The sequence below is a fragment of the Rhea americana genome, unplaced genomic scaffold, assembly GCF_003343005.1.
Source record: "Rhea americana isolate MKP2758 unplaced genomic scaffold, rheAme1 scaffold_293, whole genome shotgun sequence".
NCBI lineage: Eukaryota > Metazoa > Chordata > Aves > Rheiformes > Rheidae > Rhea > Rhea americana.
In genome coordinates, this window is record NW_028186416.1 from 917314 (window position 1) to 927041 (window position 9728).

Here is a 9728-nt window from a genome sequence, read left to right on the forward strand (position 1 = left end):
GCTCGGGGCGGCGCGTGCTGCCGGAGCCGCCGGGGCGCGAGGCCCGCTCTGGCGGGGGCGGGTTGGCCGTAGCGGCTGGCGCTCCTGCGGGAGGGAAGTTCTGGCGGGGGGTTCGAGCAGCGGAAGCACTGCTGACGGTCACCCCGGCTCCTCGTCGTCGTCTTCCACGCCGCTGGCTCAGCCTGTGGCCCCAGAGCTGCCCCGTGTGCAGGGGAGCGTCTCCGGAGCGAGCGTGGCGGCGCTGCGAGCCGGATCCGGGCACCCCCGGCTCTGCCGGCGGTGTGCCGGCCGGGCAGAGCTTGCCTCGAAGCGCAGGTCTGTTGCTGGGGCTTTTCGTTTCCCCGTGCCTGTGAAGTCGCGTGGCTCCCGCTTCCCCAGGCTGAGGAGCGGGCCTCGAGACTCGGCACGGGGAGAGGCTTCGGGGCCGGGGAGCGGCCCCGCGGCGCGAGYGGGGCTCCCGGGCAGCGGGAAGTGGGCGCTGGGTGGGCAGGTAGCCGGGTGTGAGCTCCGGGGCGCCGCGGGCGCAGCCTGCGGGCTGCTGGCGGCGGCTGCGTCTCCGCTGGAGGGGGGTTGCGCTGGTCAGCGCGAGTGCCCCGTTCCTGCTTGGCGCTGGGGAGAGGAGAGGGAGGGAGAAGGTYTGCGGAGGGCAGCAGCTGTCCTTGCCCAGGCCGTGAGCCAGAATCTGAAATTGGACCTGTTACTTTTGAGGAATGTAGGGCAGCGGAGGGGATGCGCGAGTGTGCACGGGGCTGTTGCTTTAGCGTCCTAGGAAAACGGCAGCGCGTAGGATGGCAAGGAGCGGTAATTACCCCACCGCTTCAGCTCCACCGCTGCACTCTTTGATCACTTATTACTTTTCTATTCTTTCTGCTTCTTGCTGTAATTGTTACAAAATCTCTCAGCTTTGGGAGGGGTCCAGGACTCCAGGGCCCAATTGCATCTGCCCTGATTCAGAAAGTGGGTCATGCTGCTTGGTCTGGGAAGAAGATACTCATCTTGCTTAGCATGATATTTATTAGGAGATAGGGAAGGGAATGCAACCGCGCTGTTGCCTAGAAAATTGCTCTGGGGGGCATAGCGAAGGGCTTGTGAGGGCAGAGCACCCTGTGCCTGCTGAAGCCGTGCCACGTTCTCTGCGCCCGGGCGGCCTGTTCCCTCGCGGGAGCTGGGCTTCGGGGACCGGCAGGGCCGCGGCGGGGCTGGGACGCGTGAGGGCTTTGCAGCTGCGCACTCAGCGCTCCAGAGCACCGGTGAYGGGCTCTTCACCTTCCTGCGAGTGGAGCGGGTGGGGGCGTGCGGAGGGGGAGGCCCGGCTTGGTTTGATCCTGGCGACACCCGCCGTCACAGCAGCGAGCAGGGGCCTGCCCTGGCTTGGCTTCGCTGCTGGGCCGGTGACCGGCTCTGCTCTGCGCCCCTCCACGTGCGCTCCTAACTCTCGTGGCTGCCCTGAAGGGCAGCAGCTCCCCACTAGCAGCAGCTGGAAAACCTCGATCCAAAGCCCAGAGTCGCTTGCTCTGGGCTGAAGCGCTCTCACTAAATAACAGAGAGGAGGAAACTCGGCAGAAGCAGCAGCTGACGGTACCTAGCGCGGCTCCAGCAGGGTCTCGCGCTGGGGACTCTGCCGCAGACCGCCCTCCTCTGGGGGGGGGGTAGGAAAGCTCAGCTGATCCTGCCAGTCTGGCCGGGCCTGTGCTGCTGCTTGCTGAGAAATCACCCTCCGGATCAGCCGAAGGAAGAACTGGCAACTCCGGTAACTTGGAGGGCCGGATCCTCAACTAGTTTAAGTTGGCATGACTTCACTGAAGGCGCCGAAAGCGCGCTGTTTTACACCCGGTGAGGATCTGGTCCAGTCTCTCCTACGAGAAGACGGCGAAGGGGGCATGAAGCGGTGGTTGATAGAGCCCACCTGCAGCGCGCGGGGACTTCGGAGCTGTCCGGCCCGGGGAGCGGGCGGCATATCCTCAGGGCTCGCGCGGCTCCGACTTGCTGCGGCCAAGGGGAGAGCGAGAGCGCGGCGCCCCGTGAGCTCTCTGGGGAGAGCGCAGTCCCTCCCGCTCGCGCCTTTCTGGCGGCAGAGTGGGGAAGGCGTCGAGGCCCATTCGGCTTGTTGTGAGCGCTGCGGGGGCTCGTCCTCGCGGGCGCGCTCRGGCTGCCCCGTTCTCCTTCGCGTGCAGCACCGCTGGTGTCCGCTGCGGCAGGGCTGCTGCCCCCGATGCGGGCTGCGGGCCGCGGGCCGCGGGCTGCGGGCTGGGTCTGCCGCCCTCCCCGCGCCGCTGCGCTGGGGCAGGAGGGAGAGCAGCAGYGTCGAGCTGCGCCGTTCGACAGCACGGAGCACGCGCCGGCGGGCCCCTGGGGGGCAGGCCCCGTGACGGGGCCRGATCCCCGCGTCGCTCCCGCGCGGGCGGCCTTACGGGCCGTGGTGAGGACGTGGGGATGGCCCTGTGTGTTTGTGGAGGAGGCTGTTGGCTGCAGCGCGGGGCTCTGGGAGCTGCGGCGATACCCTGAATTGCCTCCAGCCGCCCGGCACACACTCACATCCTGGGTGGGACTGAGCAGCTCTTCCAGCAACTCCCCGTGCAACAGTCCAGGACCGGAAGTGAAGAAGGGGTAAAATATCCAGCTGAAACTGCTGTAGGGTATAATTACCTGGGCTGGAGCCTGGCCAGGACACCAGGCATCCTGCACTGTCTGCTGGCATCCAGAGTGCCCGGCGTTACGGCAGAGGTGGCCGGCACCAAGGAGCGGTGGTGCAGGTGCGAGAGCAGGGCCCGCTCCCCGGCGGCTGCCTCCGCCGCCCTTCAGCGTGACGGCTTCCGAAGTCGCTTGGTGCTCGTTTCCGTGGCTGGTCTGTGCACGTACCGGGGTGCCAGGGTGCTCACGGGAAACTGCGGTCTGTGGATGGATGGCCCAGTCCTAATGCTTATTTGAATGCGCCTACTTTTCCATTTAAAAGAAGAGGCGAAAAAAAGCTTAAAACAAAAAGAAAATCAACAAGGAAAAAAAAAACAAAGGAAATTGACTTCCCAAAAATTACACGAAGCTAACACTGGAGGCCTGGCACAGATCCATCGCAGCCAGGAAACTCGGCGTTAACCAGCGCGCTCCCACGGCTGCCGGGAGGGGCTGCGCCCTGGCAGCCCGGGCCGMAGCCGGGGCCATCGGGGGCTCCGGGGCGCCGCGGCCGGCGTTGGCACGCGCCCCGAGGCCCGCAGAAAGCGGCGCTGAGTGCGCGCGCGGCTTTGGGCTCCGGGGAGAGGGTTCATACCAGCCTCGCGGTGCTGAGATCCGACGGCCGATAGCGGCGCCTGGCCAGGGCCCTTCTCCCCCATGGAGGGCTGTCCCCGTGGGCTCTGTTGGCGGAGCGAGGCTGGAGCGACGGAGCAGGTGCCGGCAGGCCGCTTCTGAGGAAGCCTGCGAGTTTGAGCCCTGCCTCAGGTTGCAAGTGAGGATGAGGTTGACGCTTCTTCATTCCCACTTGCGTGGGGCGCAGCGGGACATAAATCATTGCGATAGACGGCTTGGGTTCACTTGGCGTTAGGGCAGAAGGGGGACGTTGCGGGCCGGGCCGGGCGCCGGCGGAGGGCYGCGTGGGTCCCCGGAGGAGGCCTGGAGCAGCAGCCGTGGCTGCTGGGGCGGGTCAGAGGCGACCGGAGCTGGTGGCGCCGGGAGCCTTGCAAAACACCTGCTGCGCTCTCCTCGCCTCAGGCCGGTGCCGTCGGAGCCCTCGTTTCGCCCGGCGGGCTGGGAAGAAGAAAGAAACGGGCTCTGGTACCTAGGGCTGCAGAGACCTGGCACCGCTGCCGGAGCGGGACAAAGGTCCGGCCCCGCTTGTGCTGCTCCCCGGCCCRGCGGCTCGCCAGCCTGCTTCTGCTGGGAGTCTTTGCAGCTTTGGCATACTGCAGGCAGAGGGCTTCGTGTCGCACCTTTGATAGTGGCTGATTTCAGGGGTTGGGGGAGGTAGGGATGTGTTAAGGCTGAAAATATTTACAGGTTTTGAAGTTGAAACGCAAACAGGAAAAGCCCTTTAAAAAGTGAGTGTAGTGGATATTCAAAACAGGGATTGCCATGGAAACGCCACAATATTTGCTTAAATTGACACAAAGGTTGCTGGTTGCAGGCTTCTGACTTCTTTGGCTCCATTTTCTTTGGCCCGGCACCTATCACAAATTGATCTCAACAGCCTTCTTTTGTTTTGCTTCTTTTATTTTTGTCTGATGGAAATTAAAAAAACAACAAAAAAACCTCCACTCTAGAAATCCCACCTCCCAGAAGAGTTCAGAGCTTCTGAGCTTCTGTCAAATGTTCAAGCTAGGACGTTTTTTAATTTTGTAAGTAAAGAAAAAGTTCTTGTTTTTTTTAATCTGGTGTATTTATCCATTTCCTCCAACACGGGAAATGGAAGGGAATTGTCTTAACTGACTTTGGAGAGTGGAGAGAAGGGTGAAACCTGTTGCAAAGGTGGCAGTATGCATCCAAGAAGAACAGGAAGGGAGGTGGGACTTGCGTTGTCCAGCTCTTGGACTGAAATTTGAGAGATTTCAGTTCCTGGTTCTGCCACTGATTTGCCGAGTGACTTTTAACAAGTCACTTAATTACTGTGTGCCTCAGTAAGCTGGAAATAATAATTCTTCCTTTGCCTCGTCTGCTTATATTTGTACCRTCTTTGGGACTTTCGTGTGGAGGTGTACGAGGTCAGCGATAGAGCTCTGTTCTACTGGGGGCTGTAATACAAGCACAAGCGAGTGATCCCCCGCAAAGGAGGGGTGGCATCGCAATCTTGGGTGTGCGAARCGCTCTGCTGGCGACGGAGGGCAGCTCTTTGTGAGAAGTGGTGTAGTACTGCAGCCTACTGCCTCTGTTCTCATTGCCCTGGACTTCTCTCGGGTTAGCGTGTGGCCCACTGCGTGGTCACCGAGGGGGTTTGTACCTTGACATTTGAGTTGTTAGTAGCACAGGTGGCAGAAAAGGAGATCGAGATGCAGTGTGTTTGGCAAGCTCTGGAGCTCCTTGCCKTGTGGGCTGTTGCGTGTGACCAAGGGCTGAGGTCTGTGGGTGGCTGTGGCATCTGAGGCCAGCGTCACTGCTTGTGCTCGTGATTCACCTGGGCTCTTGTAGTGCTCTGTAAGTAATATCCATTTCCTTTCGAACCTCTCCTCAGGGCAAAGAGACTTCACCAAGTGAAGGGAACCCATCAGATTCATACTGTCTTCACCTGAGACCACCTCCAAAACAAAGATCCTGACTTCTCTCCTGGCTCTGTACATTGGAATGGACCTTGAAACCTGTGACTTCTCAATACAAGGTACTAGGTTTTGTTCTGTAATCAATCCCTCAGCTCTCAAGTAGAGCTGGACTGATTTTGGCTCCCCAGAGTATCTAGAAGACAATGTTTGGGTCATGGATGCATGGTGGGTTATTGGTTTGTCTTGGGCTGGCTCACAAGTAGGACTGGGTCTGTATCATGTCCCTGGCTTTGCTGCCGATTTCAGCACCTCCGGGACACAGCGAAGTGTTGGTTTGATTAGCTCCCCCTCTTAGTCACCTTTTTCAAAACAGGCTAGTGTGCAGTGTTAGCGATTAGCTAAGTGGTACGCCGGAACAGGCGGGCAGGGGAGTCCCCTGGGTGAGTACCGAGTGGGGCAGTTTCTGATTGCCTCGTCTCACAAGAGAATAGGAGTTTTAGGATGTCTGTGGTCATGGTGGGAAATTCAGCACGGTTGTGAGGGGGTGGGACTCTGCGTTTCTAAAAGCCATTTTACTTTCTTCACTGCTTGACTCCCATCACAGCTTCTCTACAAAGAAAGGTATGGCACAGCATGGCCTAGGAGAGAGCAGTTATAGGATAACAGTGGTATAATCTCTCTCTCCTTGATGGTTTGGGGGGTTGGGAAGAACCTGGTGGCACTGCCATACCRCATCGGGTAGGAGGAGCTGAGGATCCTGGCAGTGCCTGGGCTGTGTGTGATGATGTTATGTCTAATCTGTAGGAGGTGGAGGTTTTGTTAGGGAGTAGCTCCATACTGTGTTGACACCATTAAATGATGATGATGTCTGAATAAAGATCAGCATCCTGAAGTGCCTGAAGGGCACCATGTTGCTCTGACTTTTGCTGCTTCTGTGCCACAAATGATGCTGTGGCAAAGCAACGTATCCAAAGCTGTTCTGAGTTACAGATACAGCTGAGACRGGGCCGTGCTAGTGCAGCTTGAAAATCTGAACTAGAAGAACCAGGGTGGAGGGATGGTATTGGCTCGAGAAGAGGGAAGAAGAGGATAGTCATGGGGCTGAGATGCTAGTCTAGGGCTTCAGCTATCACTGACCATCCCTGGCTGTGTGCGGGGGTGGGGGGGGGAATTTACTCATGTTCTGGTGCCTTACCTTAAAGAGCAACAGCCGTGAATCTCTAAGGCTCAGCAGGGCTTAGTTCKTACCTCGTGCTCAGAACCTGCAGAACTGACTGCTTTCAGTAAACCTGGCAGTAAAGTSTGCTTCAGGATGGGATATGGGTGAGCTGTGCCTTCCCACACCTTCCCAGTGCTGAAACTCCTCCAGGGTCTGGCATGCTTTATTTGGAGAGGCTCGTTTTGAACTATTAACGAAGGGAACTCTGGCCTTTATCCCTGGGTGAGCTGCAGTAATGCCTGCGTGCCCTCTCCGAGCAGCGGCAAGYGCCCTCCTGGGGCTCCAGGGGTGAGAGGGCTTGCCTAATCCGAGCTCTGCTGACGGGAGTACGCTGCTGCGGTRAGAGGGAGCCTTGAGATTTTACCAAGTAAGATTTACCTCAGATTTGACTGGGGCAGGTGAAGCTGCCGCCACACACCCTTATGTTTATCTCCAGAGGCACAAAATCGAGCGGGAAAAGCTCTGCTGAGGAAGCTGCTATGTAGGCTTTGGGTCCATTTTTCCAGCAGAGGGACCTTTCCCAGTGATGCCTCTCACAGCTTTCTGCTCGTGCGACTTCTGGCACTGAAGCCCTGGATGTCTGTCTGGCATGGACCTGGAATGAGCAGTGCCTCTGAGACAGGCAGGAGGAGGAGACTGGCACATCAGGAATGCCTTAAGTGCTTGCAGATCTGTAACCCCTTTCTGATGTTTGTCTTCTCCTCCTAGCACCTACGGGGTGCTTTGTCTGTACAGTGTCCTTCAGGGGCTGTTTTCTAAGGGACAGAAGCTCATTAGAGACGATTGAAATATTTCCTTTGGCTCCAGTGCCGTCCTGAGGTTCTCTTGGTTTTACAAGCATCCCTTCAGTGAAAGGAGATGCCTGTAGCCTTTGAGGCATGTGGCCTTGTGATCGCTCRTGCTCTGGACTAGGAATCCCTGTGCTCCAGCACAGCCAGCCCTGGAGCAGCTTGTATGGTTTCCACTTTGAGAACAAGCTCAGTTTACCTTGGGCTACGGAGGCTGCCTGCACGGTCTCCAGAGCCCATCCCTGGGCTGTGATTGTAGTTTCACTTTCTGTTTATAAGCACAAGCAGACTGTTTAGTCCTAGAGCTGTAAAAGCTGGAGGGATTTTTCTTGTTCAGTTGATGAACAGTTTGGGTATTGTGCTGTGCAGAAWAAAAGTCTAGATAAGTATGTGGGAAATTATCAGAAATACCTGCTTTATTTTTGTTTGAATTTGCAAATATTTCCCCATGCTTCAGTCCTGGAGTAAACCTAAGTTTGGGGGGAACCATGGCTGACTGCGCTATTTTGCCAGGCTCCTCRGGATCACTGTGCAGGCACGGCTGCGAGTGAAGGGAGGTGGGAACGCTGCCTTCCTCAGAAGCGCGGCCGGGCCCAGCCCAGCAGCCCCTGGCGGCTCGCAGTCCGAGCTGGGCTGGGGAATATGAAGCAGCCTTGCAAAATCGTTGTGGAAATTTACCCGCCTATGTACGAAATCAACTTGCCTGCCTTTGCCAGGAGGAGTTTAGCTTGCCCATTAAAATATACATCTACTTATGTATTACTTGTTCTGTGAGAGAAAATTTTCCCAGGCAGTTACAAAACTCAGTCTAGACTGTAACGTGTGGCATCTGGTGGTAACATGCCATATACATATATCTGAATACAATATCTACTGTATCATCCTGGTTGGGAGTTAATAGCACATATCTGGATTACAGCGAGATCTTTCCATTTTCAGCACGCTCTCGCTGGATGAAAGCTTGGCCTCGTTCCTGCCTGCACTGGTCTGAATGGGCTCCACTCTGCCTGCTTCCATCCTGATGAAGCAGGGCAGGTATTTCCATAATGCCTGTTCTGACCTGTGGCCCCGCGGTCCACCTAGGCTGGAGGCAATAGTTCTCGGGCAGAGCTCTTCCGGTATGGCTGAACGGGGGAGAGGGAAGATATTAAAAGCCTGTCTGGGATAAGAGCAGGGTTGTCACATCCATCTGCTCGGGCCCTGACGAGCAGCTGATCCATATTGTTAACATATTGCCTGCCATATGGGCTAGCTCAGCTCTCCAGGAACGCTTGGGAGACCTGACCTCTAGTGTGACAAGATGTGAGCATGAAGGACGGGTTGACAACAGCCCTTGGGTCTTGGAGTGTGAAACCATGTTTCAGCCACTTCCGCTGCCTTTCCCTGCTCTCACTCATGCGCTGTTTTTCCCTGCGTCTCTCCCTCGCTCCTCTCTCTCTGAGGGTTTTTTCCTCCCTCCTCTGTTTTCCGCATCCCTGGTCTGCGCTAGATCAATGACCTTCACTCATAACCAGAGTGGACAGTTCTGACTCCCTCCCCCGGGCCTTCGATCAGATGTTTGGTTGGCGGCTGTGGAAAGCTGAATGGGGGGAAGTCAAAGGAGGGGAAGGACGATCATGTGCTCAGCAGGTCTGATAACCATCCTTAGCATATCTGGTCCTGGAATGGGACTGAGGCCAGATCCAGTAAGGTCCTTAGCACCTCCTATTTGTTTGGGTGATGAGGGATGCTAGTGTGGCATCCTGATTGAAGGCCCGGTCCAGCTGAGGAATCTGAGCAGGTTGAAAGGGCTCAAAGTTTCAGGGGAGGGCCCCGATGCCCACATTCAGAGGAACTTTTGTAAGGCTCTTGAGTGGCACACGGTGACTGTGGTTTGAACCTGAAGTTAAGCACAGCCGCAAGCCCTTCAGAACCCCTCTGCTGTGTCAGCCCGCTAGTGATTTTGCACCTACAGCCGTCAGCATGAAGGGGAGCTAGTTGTCTAAGGGCAAAAGCTGGGCAGAGGTTTCCAGGTAATGAGGCAGTCATCTGGGCAGGAATCTGCCCAGCTGCTGAAGGAGCTGAGTGCAGGCAGCTGTAGCGTGGGGAGATGCTCGCACAGAGCTCACAAAGAGCAGCTTAGTCCTGAAGAAGCCAGGTGCTTAGGCAAGTGCCAACAGTTGCCTGGCGGACTGTCGCCTAGCAGAGCCAGCCTGCTCCCAAATCTCACGTGGAAGAAGGATGTTCAGCACTGCAGGGAACAGGGCTGGACCAGGCCTGCATTAATTCAAACCTTACTTTCCCGGCTGCCCTCAGTCATTCCTCGGGGCTTACGGTGCTCCCAGTCTCCTAGAGCCKCTGGTGATGATGATGGCCATTTCTTGCTCGAGGCTTCTGCCTTCACACRTCAACTTTATGGAGGTGAAATCCTGGCACTACTAAAACAAGCGTGAGTTTGCTATAAACCGCATTGGAGTCATGGAGGCAGGATTTCAGCGTTGGTTCCTCAGAAGAGATTCTCTTTCCCAGTGTATGTGGCCCACCAGCATTGTCAGAACC

At 56.9% G+C, this 9728-nt stretch overlaps 1 long non-coding RNA gene across 1 annotated transcript in view; it reads left to right on the forward strand.

Moving 5' to 3' along the window:
• LOC146593499 (uncharacterized) overlaps nt 1-9728 on the forward strand; it is a 96181-nt gene that overhangs the window by 30495 nt on the left and 55958 nt on the right. The window contains exon 2 of the long non-coding RNA XR_014896371.1: nt 5159-5302. This is a non-coding gene — a long non-coding RNA (uncharacterized LOC146593499). The remainder of the gene's footprint in view (nt 1-5158; nt 5303-9728) is intronic.